Below are 6000 nucleotides of genomic sequence, written 5' to 3' on the forward strand. Positions count from 1 at the left end.
AGGAAGCAATCTATATATGAAAGCGAATTATTTTTGCTATGTGGTATGAAACGTACGTGCTTATCTCATCAAAGAATCAGATGAAAGTTTTTATCTTTCTCATGCCTCTCTCTTGCTGTAGACGTGCCATTTGCTTATTTTCCTCTTTATTTTTATCTGTCTGATGTTCTTGGTCCTCTGTGGTTGGACGTGCTATTGTTGTTTCTTTTTTGTGGTTGTTCTCGTACGTCTGAGTGACATTTCTTGCTGCTCTTTGTGGTTGAGAGCAGATTCTGTAAGAACATTTGTTACATGGCTTTAGAAACCACCAGAACTTAACACTTTGATATCTTAGAAATACATCACAGTTCACATGATAAAGTAGTAATTTGGAATCTATAGAAAGCAGTAACTGTTTTATATATTAGAAATAAGATCCAAAATGTTTGATGTGCAGCTTTCTAGAACAACCTTCTTCTGCAATTAGACATGTCCGCTCCTGCTTTGTACATCTAATGACCAACATGTTCTCCGTGTTTCTTTGTGAAATACCTCAGTCAAATAAGACGAAGAGCATCTGCCAGCAATTATCAAGTCTCACATTTCATTTTGCTAACAAACAGACGGGGAGAAGATGTTTTCCAGGTCCATTTAAACAGAGTGATTCATACAGGTCTGACCTTCAAGAACCACACTGACTCTACTAACTGGCTTTTATGAAGTGTATTGACAGGGGTTATCTGAGTTGTCCACAATGCCTTCACATGAGAAATAATATGCAATAATTTGAAGCAAGTGGGTGTCAACTCAAAAAAAGAAAATACCAATAATAATAAATTTTATTTGTGGTGTCTAAGTACTCAGACACTTTACACGAACACAAATATAAAATCAAACAATGCAACACAACATAAAAACACATTAGAAGGGCAGATTTAAACATTAAAGAAATTACTAGTCTGATATATGCCCATATTGATCTAAAGCATATAATGGCTTTACTCCATCCATAAATATAAAAATTATCCTGTCTTTTGTGTAGTAAAGGATTCACAGTACCTAGTAAAGCACAAGGAAAACAATCATTTTGTCACATTTAATTGATTTTCTTAGCGTCTCTTAATAATGTGATGTTACCTTTAAACGTTGTCTCAAAATGCCAAAGTAAATGGAGCATCCAAAATTATGAGAAAAAGATGGGATAAAACAGAAGGCTTTCATGTCAGATGCAAAATAAACGTTTTATAAAAAAAAAAAAAGATGATAAATTTGGACTCTTTCAATTAAAATGTGAAAAATCCCAGGGATTAGTTCAAGAAAAATGAATGCACATTCTCATGTTCCTTCTCTATTTAAATAATGGCGTTCATAAAACAAGCAACACAAAAATCCTGAAATGTGAAGTTGGACCGTAGTGAAACTGACAGTTTTCTTACTAGACACTAGGTGGTGCTCTTTTACCGGTAGAGTGTAGTCCTCCATGAACAGGTGACTCATTTAAATTATTGTGAAAACTTGAGGCAGCACGTAATTCAGGAACTTTTATAAGTGTTACATATAATTAGAACACAAAAAGTAAGTTTTACTCCCCAAAACAAAGTCTGTTCAAAGTAAAGTATTCTTTTGTTTTTGAATAAATGTTTGTAACTTGGTTCAATTCTGTTAGAATTTACCATAATCTTTAACATTTTTCTCTTCAGAGAAATCTGACCTGCAGATTATATACAGTATGACTGGAGTTGGTAGCCGAGTTATTATAATATCTTGATTTCTTGCTATCATTGGGAAAACCTTTTGTAGTCTTTAAGGTGCTCCTGAACAGTGGATTTGCAGGCTTTCTAAAACATCATGACTGTAGTTTTAAATAAGTCGTGTTTTTAAATGAAGGTGATCTGATGCCAAATTGATAAGTGGAAAAGGCAGACAAAGTTCAAAGGAACAAAAATAATATTTTTGGAGAAATTGCTTCTGCTCTTGCAAAGTAACCAAAATAACGTTACAAACTAAAAGTCTGTGAAGTAAATTAGAGATAAAAGCAAAAGAAAACTTTTCCTGGCAAGAAGCTCTATCCTTTGAACATGTTGAGGGGGGAAAAAAACACTACCGCACCCATGAAATTCCTGTGTGTCCTTTATTTGAGCTCCTCATGAATTACCACTGACCAGCCAGGTCCCTGTGTGTTTACAGTGTCTCCATAGTAACCCACAAAAGCTCCCGGGCCCACCTCAGTGTCACCGAAACCTCCAAAGCTCACCACACCCAAATTAACTGATTTTGTGGGACGGATGAATGCATGCGCACTTTTTGGCATGTTTCATTCGCCATTTCTACCACAGGAACTGGAATCCCACACATCACACGCAATGTCAGGGTAAATGTTTACGTGGATTTGCATCACCCGTGTTTGATGCCCACCTCGCCTCACCTTGCTTTCTCCCTCCTCTGTGACGCAGCACAAACACAGCGTCAAACTTTGTTGTATGAAGGTAGCCGCAAGTTGATGTATTTGAGTGTGTGCGTCAGCCTTTATTGGCTCTTTAAAGTGCTCATTCTGTGTGACACCGGTTGAGCCATGAGATGATAAGACAGCCATCTGTTTCGTAACTCATGTGTTCTTGAGGAGAGTCTAATTTAGAGACAGGCAGGGGAAAAAAAGCATCCCAAATGCTAATGAAGATGGAAGTGGCTCAACTGATTTTCTACCTTTAGTAGTATACATACCAAGGAGCTAATAACAAATAAATCAGGTATCGGATATTGATATTAGAAAAGATAACATGAGGAAATCTAAAAATTTGGTTTTGAATTATTTCCTTTGTCAAGCAAAAAATAAAAATGCAATTCAAACCAACACTGCCCAACATGAAAAAGTAATCTGTCCCTTTGTTAAATCAATAATTGACATGATTGGAAACCAGACCTGAGGAATCTACCTAAATCGAACCTGTCTGACATTATGAGATAGGCCAAAATGTGCTAATAAGAAACAAATCATGCTCCAATCTAAACAAAGTCACTGACATTTATCAATCCTAGTGTTGTGGCCATTTATGTAAAGTTTGCAAATTGTAATTTCTACTAATTTAGTTTTCTATTTCGGGTAAGTTAGAATTTATATAAGTTATTGTAGATCCAAAATCTGTAGTTAATTTGTGTATTTGAATTGATTAGATTTTGTTGGTAATTGATTTGAGTTAATTTGAGTAATTAAAAACACACCGGGTGCTTGGTGGAGGCATTGTTTGGCAAATGTTTGGTGTGTGGACGGGAGGTTTTTTGATTTCTTGACCACTTTTAATTTTCACTTTTTCGTACTTGAATCGTCACATTAAGTTTACTTTCATTTTTGGCTAAGTTGTAGAACATTTTTGGTAATTATTTTGTCGCAAATTTTTTTACAAGAAATAAAGAATATATTTTTTCAAACAAATTAAGTCGGAAGTGCGTTCAAATCAGACCACCTGTTAACACCCACGGCCTTTGTTGGAATATTGTTTTTTAGAAACTAGAAGGCCGCGACACCTAGGAAACCAAAGCTGTTATTTGCAAATAAAGTAAACATAGAACATTAGTGGCTCTTCCCACTATCGGACGGCCTGCTATAATCCAATAGTGCATAGACAGTCACAAAATAACCTGGAACACCTATCGCACTAGAGGCCTCACTTTCTGCAGCTGAGATTGGTGTGTGAAGGAAATGGAAGCCAAGTCCAGACAGGAAGGTGTTAGCCTCATATTTTTGTGAAAGTTTATTATAGAAATAAATATGCAAATATGAAGAACTACAAGATGGATACAAAATAGTACCACAGGAAAACTAGGGTGGAATGCATTGATAATAAAAGGAGATGGAGAGATAAAGAAACTGACTGGCTTTTAACTGCTGAGGAGGTTATTAGTAGAACATCACACAGGTGAGTATGATCAAGATAATGCAGTTCAATGATGAACTAAACTGAGCAACTGAGGGAAAATAATTAACATAAACTATTTACATGGAGTAATTCAACAACATACGAAATCTAATCAAATAAAATATTAAAGACTAGTACTAAAGAAAATACAGGAAACAACTAGTGTCTATCTCCACAGGTCAATGGACGGGTTACACCCGGGACATGTTATCCAACCATCAGTTTGTAATTTTAGTATGACATGAATTAATGATGTGTAACCCATGGTAACACATGGGTAAGATAATGGGATACCAATTAAAGAGGCAAACTGACACTCAAATTTGAAAATAACCTTGGTGCAAAACACAGCCAAAACACTTAACACAATGAACAAGAGGTGCAGGTTTTTAAAGTAAAGGCAGAAAGGAGGAAAATGCCAATAGAATGCACAACCAGAGCATTCTTTACAAACAAAGATGCATGGAAACCAAGACGCATTCATAAAGCACCTGGAAAATGTCCCTGAGTAGCTGGACAAAAGGAAAAGAAGGAAAAACACCAACAGAAAAAATAAATTCACAAACCATCACATCCTCCCCTTTCACCCCAGCAGCCAGCAAATGAGAATGACCTTGAACAGGTTTCAGGCTCATCAGAGGGTCAACACAGAAACTATGACGTCAAACCAGCAGGAACATAAAAACTCCTACTTGTCAGTCAAACTAACATTAAAAGGTTGTGAGAGGAAACAAAGGTAACTGAAAACCTGCAGAGTCCAAAGAAAGCCATTACCCACGTCAGCATAATATGACCAACTGAATTTGATCTACATAGTGGCTGTTTATTAGTTTGACTGTGTTTCTGAGTAATCTTCTGCTGCATTTACTCTGTTTGTAGTTCCGTCAACATTGCCAGGATAACCTGCTGCAATCTTAGAGAATTCGAGGAAAATAATAGGAAATTCTTGTCAAATGTTGTCAGTGCGGAACATGCAATTCCAACAGCCGTTACCCAGAGCGTGTAGAGGGCGGAATACAATTCATTGCATTTCCAAAACCCAAACGGAGTCTACCTAATCAACACAACTACGACATGTTCCTCTGCACAGAGGTAACTGCTAGTAAGCATGCCATTTTTTTGTCATGATGACACTGTGTGATAGTCACATCAAAGACCAATAAGTGAAGGTAGTTATGCTTGATTTTATGTGGTAGATCTGGCAGCGTGAAAAAGTGCTGCAGTAACTGCGGTATTTACATTTAAGCACCCTTTTATGTTAATAATTATTTTTAAGCATTTTCCTAGAGGCAGATTTTCACAAGTTCGTATTATTTAAGTTATTACTCACAAATGCGTCCGACACAGCTTTCACACTCACATCCACTGAGACTTTGTGCCCCTCATTCTTCCTCTGACTGTGAAAAACTTGGGCTTCAACGTTGATTTCTCAGTTGTTTCCAGCTAATAAGCTTACAGAACTGATGTAGGACGTTTCAGAGAATTTTCTTGCCTGTTGTCTTTGCCTCAGTGTTGGCTGATAAAGCAAAATGATTCAATGTCTCGGCTAAAGCATTGAGTTTCACCACTTCTGCCATTGTAACACTGTTTGTTTGTCTGAGGTTTGCTCTACTTCCGCATAGGGGCGGAGCCAGTGTCATGTAAGGCTCTAACAATTGGCATTATGAACTTAATTTGATTACACTGTATTTGGGTCAAATTTAAATTTATGTGAAGGATTTGAATACCCTAAATCTAGTAATAATGTAGAAAATAGAGCCAACACTTGCAGGAAAATGTAACAAATATCAACCATTTACAATTAACTTTCAAACTGTTATAGTATAAACTGTTAAGTGAAAATTACACTCTTGATTTTTGAGCAAATTAAAAGTTATTTATGAAGTCACTCTGCAGTAAATGAGCCAATTTCTATGATCAATTGCAGTTTATTGGGTTCCACAAAGCTGTGTTCTTAGGCGTTTTATTCCATTACAGGTAATATAAATCAAACATCCATACATCCATCCATACATCCATCCATCCATCCATCCATCCATCCATCCATCCATCCATCCATCCATCCATCCATCCATCCATCCATCCATCCATCCATCCATCCATCCAT

This window comes from Poecilia reticulata, linkage group LG9 (assembly GCF_000633615.1).
Source record: "Poecilia reticulata strain Guanapo linkage group LG9, Guppy_female_1.0+MT, whole genome shotgun sequence".
NCBI classification, from domain to species: Eukaryota; Metazoa; Chordata; class Actinopteri; order Cyprinodontiformes; family Poeciliidae; genus Poecilia; species Poecilia reticulata.